This window comes from Mandrillus leucophaeus, unplaced genomic scaffold (assembly GCF_000951045.1).
Source record: "Mandrillus leucophaeus isolate KB7577 unplaced genomic scaffold, Mleu.le_1.0 Scaffold142, whole genome shotgun sequence".
Taxonomy (NCBI): domain Eukaryota; kingdom Metazoa; phylum Chordata; class Mammalia; order Primates; family Cercopithecidae; genus Mandrillus; species Mandrillus leucophaeus.
In genome coordinates, this window is record NW_012101388.1 from 3423304 (window position 1) to 3435629 (window position 12326).

Genomic DNA, 12326 nt, shown 5'->3' on the forward strand with positions numbered 1-12326 from the left:
TACAGGCAATATGTAAACTTTATTTACACAAACAGTTGTCAGGATGGATTTGGTATTAAAGCCAGAGCTGCCTGACCCCTGGCTTACAGAAATGAGGAAAATAGAAAAGTGTGAGAGAATCAGTAGACTCAATGGACAAATTATTAGAATTGATAAGAGATTTTAGTAAGTCTGCCAGATACTGAATCAATTACAAGAATAATAGTATTTCTACACGATAGCAAGAAAAATAAGAGACTGCAACTAAAAATAAGACACTATTTACATTAGTAACAAAAATTATAGAGAATCTGGGAATTAACCAAGAGTGCACAATACTACTGTGGGGAAAAGTATGAAACTCTCATACAGGATACAGTGATTGATCTCTCTAAAAAAAGAAGTAGGCCATCTTAAATTTTCCCTAAGTTTTTCTGTAAATGTGATGTAATTCTGGGATAGTCCAAATAATGGATTCCCAAAGATACCCACATGCTAATCCCCACAACCTGTGAATACGTCACCTTCCATGACAAAAAAAAGAGTAAAAGATCTGCAAATGTGATTAAGATGATCAACATTGAGATAAGGAGACTATACTGTAGTATTCAAGTGGGTATATTTAATCACGAGGACATTTAAAAGCAGAGGGCCTTTCCCAGCTGTGGTCAGAGGGACATATGACAATGGCACTGGCTCTTAAGATGGAACAAGAAGGTCATGAGCTTAAGATATCCTCTAAAAGCTGAAAAAGGCAAGGAAATTGATTCTCCCTTAAATCTTCCAGAAGAGAACACAGCCCTGCAGGTGACTTATTTTTTATGCAAGTGAGATCATGTGGGATTTCTGACTTACAAAACTGTAAAACAATACATTTCTGTGAAGTTTGTGGTAATTTATCGTAGTAACAATAGGAAACTAACACAGATTTTTTTTTTTTTTTTTTTTTTGAGACGGAGTCTCGCTCTGTCACCCAGGCTGGAGTGCAGTGGCGTGATCTCAGCTGACTGCAAGCTCCGCCTCCCAGGTTCACACCATTCTCCTGCCTCAGCCTCCTGAGTAGCTGGGATTACAGGTGGTCACCACCACACCCGGCTAATTTTTTGTATTTTTAGTAGAGATGGGGTTTCACCATGTTAACCAGGATGGTCCCGATCTCCTGACCTCATGATCCACCTGCCTCGGCCTCCCAAAGTGCTGGGACTACAGGCGTGAGCCACTGCACCCGGCCACTAATACAGATTTTTATCAAAGTTCCAGTTGAAATGTTTTGAGGATTTTGTAATCTTAGTCTAAAATCTATAATGGCCACAAAAAATTAATTCAGCTTTGAAAAAGAAGAGTGAAGAGAAGGAGTCATTCATTACCTGTATTAACATAGTATAAAGCCATAGTAATTACTGTATGAGATGTATGTAAAAACAAATAGCCCAATAAAATAGAGTGCTCAGAAATATACTCATTTACATATACATGTAGATAATATTTGATAAAGGTGTTCCACAAAGCATCGGAAAAGCACAAGTTTTTAAATATATATATATTTGTACCCTGTACCTGCCTACCACAACCAGCTACTGCATGCACCATCAGGAGGCCTGAGAACAGGTCTGCCCAGCCCAGCTCTGGCCCTCCCAGTACCTAAGCATGCCATCCAGGTTTCTGGGGATTGCCCAGCTCAGTCCACGACCATTGGCACCTGAGCTCTTTTACTGGGATCTGAAGTCAGGCCCAACCAACCTACCACTACCTACACAGCTGGAAGGCACCCACATGCAGGCCTGGGGATTCGCCCACCCCACTCACCACAGCCATTGCCAACATCAGCATGAACCACTTGGGTCCCAGAAGGTTGGCCAACTATTGCTACCACCATTGTCCATACCATACACACTATGCAAGGGCCAAGAACCTAACCACTCATCCAGTCCACCATTGTCATTTCCAGCACCCAGGCAAGCTACATGAAGGCCCAAGAATTGGCCTGCCTGAACCCACTAACACCAGTGCCAGCATATGCCACTCTGAAGCCCAACGACAGGAATACTCAGCCCACTGCTGCCATGACTGGAGCCTGAAGACTGGCCCATGTAGCATCTCAGGGCTCAGCAAAACTTCACCACAGTATCCACTAACAACCACACCCTAAGCCACCAAGGAAATCACAGACATCACTGATGCTATTTATAGTCGAAGAAATCATACAGAGACTACACTATTACATATACCGAGAAACAAAGCCAAAGTACCCCACACAACCAACACTATACATACAGCTTCAGGAAGAAGTCCTCCCCCTTTGAAAGCGAATTCAAAAAGTTGGAAGAAGCGACTGTTATACCAGATGTGCAGATATCAACATAAAGACACAGGAAACATGAAAAAACAAGGAAATATGATATTTCCAAAGGAACATAATAATTTTCCAGCAATATATCTTGATTTTAAAATGAAATTTAAGAAATTACAGAAAAAAAGGAATTAAAGGAATTTAAAAAATTTGAAATATTAAAGAAGCTCAGTGAGATATAAAAGAATTATGAAAAACAATAAAAAGAATTCAGAGAAACAGAACAATGAATGAGAAATTTACCAAAGAGATAGATATCATAAAAAAGAACCAAACAGAAATTCTGGAACTCAAGAATTAATTGAATGCATACTAAATATGTTCAAAAGCTTCAACAACAGACTAGATCAAGTAGAAGAAAGAATCTCAGAACTTGAAGACAGGTCTTTTATTGTAAGCCAGTTAGACAAAAATAAAGAAAAAAGAGGCCGGGCATGGTGGCTCACACTTGTAATCTCAACACTTTGGGAGGCCAAAGCAGGTGGATCACCTGAGGTCAGGAGTTCAAGACCAGCCTGACCAACATGGAGAAACCCTATCTCTACTAAAAATACAAAATTAGCTGGGTGTGGTGGAGCATGCCTCTAATCCCAACTACTTGGGAGGCTGAGGCAGGAGAATCACTTGAACCTGGGTGGCAGAAGTTGCAGTGAGCTGAGATTGAACCACTGCACTCCAGCCTGGGCAACAAGAGCAAAACTCCATCTCAAAAAAAAAAAAAGAAAAAGAAAAAAGAATTTTTTTAAAATGAGCAAAGCCTACCTGACAGATGGGACACCATAAAATGACTGAATATTCAAATATTGGGTATCCCAGAAGGTAAAGAAAAAACGAATTGATTATAAAACCTACTTAAAGATATAACAGATGAAAACTTTCTGTCTAGTAAGAGATTTACACATCCACAAATAGGAGGCTCAGAAATCCCCAAGCAGATACAATTAAAAAACTCTTCACAACACATTATAGTCATATTGCCAGAAGTCAAAGACAAAGAAATAATTCTAAAAACATCAATAGAAAAGTGTCTAGTCACTTATAAGAGAATTCTCATCACACTAAAAGTGGATTTCTCAGCAGAAACCTTACAGGCCAGAGAGAATGGGATAACACATTTAAAGTCCTGAAAGAAAAAAACTGCTAGCCAAGGATATTATACCAACAACGTTATTCTTCATACATGAAGGAGAACTGATGTCTTTCCCAAACAAACAAGCTGAGGGAATTCATCACCACTAAATTGGCACTGCAAAAACTCTTTAGTCCTATGCCTGGAAGCAAAATAATAATATGTACCATCATTAAAATATATATATATAAACCACTGGTGGAGCAAACACACAAACAAAGAAGAGATAAAACACAAATATTACCACGACAAAAAAACCACCAAACAACGACGACAAACAATAAGAGAGAAAGAAACAAAAAATAAGTATAGAACCAGAAATCAGTTAATAAAATGATAGGAATATGCCCTCACATATCAATAATAACCTTGAATGTAAATAAATTAAGCCTGCCACTTAAAAGATACAGCCTGGCTGAATGAATTTTTAAAATGACCCAACTATATGCTACCTACAAGAATCTTATCTCACCTGTAAAGACACATATAGACTGAAAGTAAGGGAATGTAACATAATATTCCATGCAAACAGAAACCAAAAGTAAGCAGGAGTAGCTATACCTATATCAGATAAAACAGACTTAGACCAAGTGGACCTAACAGACATTTAAAGAACATTTCGTACAGCCACTACAGAATACACATTCTTCTCATCGGCACACAGAACATTGTCTAGAATAGATCATATGTTAGGACACAAAACAAATCTCAACAAATATTTAAAAATAGAAATCATATCAATTATCTTTTCAAACCACAATCAACAAAACTAGAAGTCACTAACAAACTTTGGAAACTTTACAAATACATGGAAATTAAATAACATGTCCTGGGAGAAATTAAGGATGAAATTTAAAAATTAAATAACCTGCTCAAGAAAGAAATTAAGAAGGAAATCAAAAAAAATTTCTTGAAACAAATCAAAATATAAACACAACATACCAAAACCTATGGGATACAGCAAAAACAGGGCTAAGAGGAAGGTTAAAGCAATAAACACCTACATCCAAAAAACAGAAATTTTTTTTAAAAATCTAACCATGCACCTAAGAAACTAGAAAAGCAAGAGGAAACCAAAACCAAAATTAGTAGAAGCAATAAAATAAAGATCAGAACAGAATTAAACAAAATAGAGACAAAATAATACAAAGGCTGAACAAAAAAGTTTGTGTTTTGAAAAGATAACATCAATAAGCCACTTGCTGGAGTAATCAAGAACTCTTATACACTGTTAGTGAAAATGTAAATTAGTATAGCCACTATGGAAAACAGTGTGGAACTTCTCAAAAATCTAAAAATAAAACTACTATACAATCCAGCCATTTCACTACTGGGTATTTATCCTAAAGAAAAGGAATCAGTATAACAAAGAGATACAAGCACTCCAATGTTTATTGCAGCACTATTCACAATAACATATGTATGAAACAAAACTAAATGTTCAGCAATGGATGGATGAAGAAAATGTGGTGTGTGTATATATATACATATATATACACACAATGGAATCCTATTCAGACTTAAGAAGAATAAAATCATGTCATCTGCAGTAACATGGATGGAACTAGAAGTCATTATGTTAAGCATTAAGTTTAGAAAGCTAGGCATAGAAAGACAAATACTCATGTCCTCACTCACATGTGGGAGCTAAAAAAGTTGATTTCATGGAGGTAGAGAGTAGAATGATAGATACCAGAGGCAGAAGAGTATGTGAGTGGGAGAGGGGATGAAGAGAGGTTGGTTAATGGGTGCAAACATACAGTTAGATAGAAGATATAACTTCTAATGTTTGACAGTGAACTAGAATGACTAGAAATGACAATAATATACGGCATATAACGAAGTAGCTACAAGAGAGGACTTGAAATGTTCCCAAGTGATAGAAACGATAAGTATTCAAAGATGATGGACATCCCAAATACCCTGACTTGATCATTACACATTTTATGCATGTAACAAAATATCACATTACTCCATAAATAAGTAAAATATTATGGATCAATAAAAAATAATGTATTTGTAAAACTTCTTTAAAAAATAAAACTGAATCCCTACATTACACATATAAAAAATTGATTAAAAACTAAATGTGTAAGAGGAAAAAACTTTATATTAAAGTTAATAGAAATACAGGATTTATATGCATATATATACATATTTATAAAGCATGACTTGGTAAAACTTCAAAAGTAAAAATAATAAGGCATATGCATGATAAATTTGGTTGTATCAAAATTAAAGATTTCTATTCAAAGACATATAATATGGATGGTTCTTATAGCGAAAAAAATGAGAGAAGATTCTTATGTGTCTTGGCAAAAAAGTGAATAATATTCAGAAAATACCATGTATAAATGTATAGACATTGTTAATTGATAGGAAAATGACAGTTACTGCAACAGAAAAATGGGCAAAGGGTCTGAATAAGAAACTCCAAACTTAGGAAGTATGGTCAGCTCTCTGTATCTACGGGTTTTGTTTTATATTTTTTTGGGGGGGGTCTACAATAATTTTATTGTAACAGAGAAACCAGGCCTCAATAAGTCTACATGGTTAGAGCAGATGGTGGTTCTTTCCGGTAGGTGAAGCCTGAGCCCAGCTAGCAGCACACAAAGCCTAGAATATCCTCTTTCCTGGTACCACCCTGTACCACTGGACTCGCGGTGTGAGATGAGTGGCTATATACCGCATTCAACAAAGGGAGGAGGTCCAACTGGGCAGAGACAACATCCCAACCAGAGAACCTTGCACAATCATTCAAAAGGATGCCTAGATAAAGTACAGTTTCCTACTCTCCACTATTCTTTGCTGAGAAAGGTGAAGGTATGGCATCAGCAGAAAATTATGTTCTTCATTCTTAAATAAATCTCAATAGGATGGAGTTGATGGTCAAGCAGTAGAATGGGATGAAAATCTGCAGTAGTTAAAAATGTTTGTACGTAAGGAAAAGAACAGCAATGACAAGGCTCTCTTTTTTTTTTTTGAAAAGAGAAGGCTCTCTTTTTCTTACATAAGACAGGAAATTGCATTATTTTCCTTGCTGGAGTGGCAGCAGCCTCATTGGTTTTCATAAAACATCATTTCTGCAGTGCGGCCTGTTGATAAGGTTGCTCCAAGATGGGAGGACAGACACAAGGCCGACTGTTCATGACAGAACTAGGTCTTCTCTCAAAGCCTCTAACGTGTGCTATTTCTCACAAGGAACCTGACACTTCAGCTAAAGCTTCTGAAATATTGCAATGGTATAATTGACAGGTTTTTTTGGTGCAATGACTTTCTTGCACATGTAAACTCTTTGAAAAAAGTTGGAGATAAAAGGACAGGGGAGAGAGTTTGGTTTAATGTTCCAGACGCCAGCCACGGATGCCTCTGCCCTGTGTCACTACATGTTCTTTTCTGAGAAACATTCAAATGCTGAGTGTTACACACTGTGGTTGAAAGAAATGATCCACTCAGCACCATCCACCTTCTCTCATCGTCTGTGTGAAGCTCTCAATAGCAGAGGCTAAAGACAGAAAGGTTGTCTCTGTTTCCTTGCACCAAGGACATTACTTGGTGACCTGATGAATGGCATGGGCAAAGTAGCCCACGTTGCCGGAGGTGACTCCTGCCACAGAGATGCGGCCGTCCTTGGTCATGTAGATGGAGAACTCCTTGGTCAGCCGCTCCACCTGTTCAAGCTTTAACCTGTGAAACATAACATGCCAATTTGGTCAGTGATGTGTTGCCAGTTGTGGGTGGAACCCTCCTTCTTGAGGTTGGAGACCAGTTGAGTCCACATGCCAATGATGCGGTCGGCCATGCCTTTCACTTCTTGCAACCATTGTTTTCACAAGTCTGGGGTATTCAGAATGGCAGCAGCAATCCGGGCCCCATTGAGGGGAGGGTTGGAATACATAGAACGGATCAAGATCTTCAACTGTGACTCTACCCTTTTGGCTTCATCCGCATCTTTGCAGACCATAGTGAAAGCTCCTACACGCTCACCATATAAGCCCATGTTCTTGGCATATGATTGGCAGAGACAAACATTAATGCCCTGTTCGATGAAGTGGCGCACAGCCCAGGCATCCTTATCACCGTCACCACTGGCAAAGCCTTGGTAGGCCATGTCAAAGAGCGCAAAGAGATTCCTTTTCTTCGCCACTGTTGCTCTTTCCTTCCACCGTTCCGGACGCGGGTCCACTCCCGTGGGATTGTGGGCACAGGGATGCAGAAGAAGAACAATCTGCTCTGGTATTTTTGAAATATCCTCCACAGCGCCTGTGAAGTCAGAACCGCAAGTCTTGGGGTCACAATACCGATAACCTCGTAGCTACGTGCCAGCATCCCTGAAGACGGGTGTGTGGTTTCCCCAGCTTGGTGTCGGTCGAAAGACATCTCGGCTGAACTTAAAAAACCTCTGCAGAAAACTGGCTCCGATCCTTAAGGCTCCAGCTCCAGAAATGGTCTGCACAGTGACAAACCAGCCACTCTTCCAGACTTCGCTGTTCTCACCCAGGGCTAGTTTTGCAGATGCCTTGCAAAATTCAGCCAGTCCCTCAACGGGCAGGTATTCCTTGTCCACATTTTTTACGGCAATCTGGGCCTCTGCCTTGTGGACGATAGGCAGCACCTAAGGCTTTCCGTTATCATCCCGGTAGGCACCAACTCCCAGATTCATCTTTTTGCTATTGGTGTCCCTCTTAAAGGTTTCAGTGACACCCAGAATGGGATGTGGAGGTCCTATTTCCACATGGGTCCATCAGGAGCTGGCTCTGGCAGAGGCCGCGGCGGCGAGGCCCGGGTGGAAGGCAGCGACGATGCCGGAGAGGACGCGGCCGGAGTGCAGCAGAGCCACGGTGGACGGTAGGAGGGCAGTGGGCCGCCGCAGGACGCAGCAGAGGGCGAGCGGACACACACACTGGGAGCCGGCTCCTGTTTGTGGGTTTTATATTAGTGGATTCAACCAACTGAGGATGGAAAATATTCACATATAAAAATGAATGGTTGTGTCTGTACTAGACATGCACAGACTTTTCTTCTTGTCATCATTCCCTAAACAATACAGTATAATCAATATTTACATAGAGTTTACATTGTCTTAGGTATTATATATAATCTAGGGATAATTTAAATCATATGGGAGCATGTGCATATGTTATATGCAAATACTACACCATTTTATATCTGGGACTTCAGCATCTGCATATTTTGGTATTTGCAGAAGGTCCTGGATCCAATCTCCCATGGACACCAAAAGACTAACTGTACATAAATACATAAAGAGACACTCAAACTTGCTAGAAATCAGAGACATGCAAATCAAAGCAAAGCAACATCACTTGACACCTATTGAATTAACAAAAATTGGAAAGATGGATAACTGATGGGGTGTGGAGACCTGGAATTGTAAACTGCAGCAGCCCCTGTGGAGAGCATCTGGTACATTTAACTAAATTTTGTATAATCCCACCTGCAGTGTGATTCAGCAGTTCCACTACTAGTTAGATATGCCAATAAATGTCTCATGCAGACTTTTTTTTTTTTTTTTTTTTTGAGACGGAGTCTCACTCTGTTGCCAGGCTGGAGTGTGGTGGCGCGATCTCAGCTCACTGCAACCTCCCACTCCCTGGTTCAAGCTATTCTCCTGCCTCAGCCTCCCGAGTAGCTGGGATTACAGGCAGGTGCCAACATGCCCAGCTAATTTTTTTTGTATTTTAGTAGAGACGGCGTTTCACCATGTTGGCCAGGATGGTGTTGATCTCCTGACTTCGTGACCCGCCTGCCTCGGCCTCCTAAAGTGCTGGGGTTACAGCCGTGAGCCACCGCGCCCGGCTCTCATGCAGACTTCTAAGAGGACAAGTGTAACATTTATTACAGCATTATTTGGGGAAGTCTGGTGTTGAAGGTGAGGTTTGGCAAGTTCATTGCAAGGAGAATGGATAGATAAAGGTTGATGGATGCCCTTCATACGGTACTACAGAATAAAAGGAAAAGGAAGCAACGGACTAGAAGTACATATAGTCACATGGATGAATCTTATAAACATAATGCCAAGTAACAATATTTTTAAAAACATCTTATATGTAAACTAATAGCATTTACATAAGTTGAAAATGTACACACATAAAAAAATATGCGTATTCCAAAAGCACTTATAAAGAAAAAGACATGAGAATAGATGCTTATGTTGAGAAGGAAGAATACAAAATGGGTACTGGTGATTAAATGGAATGAATTAAAAGTATTGATTGAATGAATGAAGAGCAGGGATTTTACTGGATGAATGATGATTCAGGTTCCATTAACGTACCTTCTGCATTTGAGCACAGAAAATAGGAACAGAAAATTTGAATGGCAAGCAAGGAATTATGTGAGCTCTTCCTCCAAAATTTACATCATATAAGTTGAAAAATGGGTGAAGCATAAGCCAGGAGCATTTTTGCAATGCTTAAAGTCCTAATTCATAATTTTGAATTGTGTTTTTCTTAAATGGCTCCTTAAATATAAGACTGTATTTTAGCAAAGTCAATAATGTTTTCATATTCCTATCGATGTGATCTACAAAGGCAAAATCAATTTTTAAAGATTAATTTCTAATCTTACTTTAATTCCTAAACTAGATTTTCAATGGATACTGTCTTTCCATGACATTAATTGCTACAAGAGAATATAGAAATTTCCCCATAAATAAATAAATCAAAAATTATTCTTGACCTCAGATATTTTTACAGACTTTTGACCAGTTTGTTCTATTTTATATAAATTCACTTCTTACACAAATTTGTACCAAAAGAAAAAATAAGAAATTCTCCATATTTGACACTGATCCCTTCTGGTTGATTTTTTTATTTCTTGAAGGAACTAGCAATGGTACCATGCAATCGTAGCTCACTGCAGCCTCAAATTCCTGGGCTCAAGCCATCCTCCTACTTCAGCCTCCTAAATATCTGGGACTACAGTTGTGTACCACCATACCTGACATATATATACACACATATATATACACACACACACACACACATATATATGTATATGTGTATTTGTACAGACAAGATTTGGCTATGTTGTCTGGGCTCATCTCAAATTCCTGGCATCAAGCAAACCCCCCACCTCAGCTTCCCAAATTGCTGAGATTAGAGGTACCAGCCACAACTCTTGGCTTTGAGCACATTTCTTTATTTAAAGGTAATCTTTCTCTTGAAAATATTTGATTTCAAACAAGTCAATTTCCTGATTTTTTTTCCAGGAATTTATTTTTCACTGTTTCATTTATGTTTAATGCTGTTTTAAAAATTCTAGTTATTTTCAGCTATTCTTATGAAAGATGAATAGCCACAGGGGTTCACCAAAAAGAAATGGAATGACATTTATCAAAGATAATCACATTCATTAAAATTGGAGATACTGGTTTTACAAAGGATGATGACTTCAGTCCTTAAACATGACTATTTTTAATACTGAGATTTAGGCATTAGAATATAGGGAAAAAACATTTGTCAAAGAGTTTTGAAACTGCAATAATTCTGCTTTCTTCAATGAATATCTTGACAGAATCCTCTGGGAACAAAATGTCTAAGAGCACAGATTCTATGACAAGCACAAATTCTCACACATTCTCTGATTATTCTAACAAAATAATCACAGAGAGAAGAAAAAGAAAGAAGTATCTATTTCTTCCAAGCAGTTCAGATCTATCTTCCATGATGCTGACTACCATTGTGGGGAGGGACCAGAGTGAGGTTGTTTAATCAAGTTTGATAATGAAGCAGTTTCACTACATAAAGTGTAAAATAATATATAAAATATTAGAATTCAGATTCTAAAGGTAAATCAAATATGCATTGCCTGATTATATAACGAGAACTTTTCCCTCCTTCTTTCTCTCCCTACCTGCCCCTTTTCCTTTCTTCCTTTTCTTTATAACACTTGGAGAATGATACCGTAGAGAAAGACCAAAATATTATCCCTAGATGAATGTGAACATATTGTATGACTGTGAGGAAATCACCAACCTTCATGGATTTAAAGAACACAGTTTTGGTATATAGTGAAATGACAAAATTGGACTAAAATTTCTTCTAAATAGGCAATGGGTATTTTCATCACCCTTTGGAATCTGAAATACAAAATAAAAAGGAGGAAGACTTAGCCAAAGCAATCAGGCAAGAGAAAGAAATAAAAGGCATTCAAATAGAAAAAAAAAAAAAAAGGAAGCCAAATTATTTCTATTCAAAGACGATATTATTCTATACCTAGAAAACCCCAAAGACTCTGCCAAAAGTCTCCTGGATCTAAACTTCAGTAAAGTTTCAGGATGCAAAATCAATGAACAAAAATCAGTAGTATTTCTATACACCAATAACATTCAAGCTGAGAAAAAAATCAAGAATGCAATACCATCAAAAGAGCTGCAAAAAAAAAAAAAAGAAAAAAAGAAATACCTAGGAATACATCTAACCAAGGAGGTGAAACATCTCTACAACTTTTTTAGCTCCCACATGTGAGTGAGAACGTGAGTCATTTTCTTTCTATGCCTGGCTTCTTAAACTTAATACTTAACATAATGACTTCTAGTTCCATCCATGTTGCTGCAGATGACATGATTTTATTTTTCTTATGTCTGAATAGTATTCCATTGTGTGTGTATATGTGTGTGTGTGTGTGTGTGTGTGTGTGTGTGTGTGTGTATATATACACCACATTTTCTTCATCCATCCATTGCTGAACATTTAGTTTGGTTTCATATTCTTCACACATGAAGGAGAACTGATGTCTTTACCAAATAAACAAGTTGAGGGAATTCATTGCCACTAAATTGGCACTACAAAAACTCTTTAGTCCTATGACTAGAAGCAAAAGAATAATATGTACCATCATTAAAAT

General features: G+C 38.2%; 1 pseudogene across 1 annotated transcript; it reads right to left on the reverse strand.

The window, feature by feature from the left end:
- Window positions 1-6359: 6359 nt before the first annotated feature.
- On the reverse strand, window positions 6360-8372 carry LOC105535150 (annotated as a pseudogene). Its single transcript, XR_001005388.1, has one exon. The product of XR_001005388.1 is annotated as an aspartate aminotransferase, mitochondrial-like (transcript).
- Between the last annotated feature and the right edge of the window lie 3954 nt (window positions 8373-12326).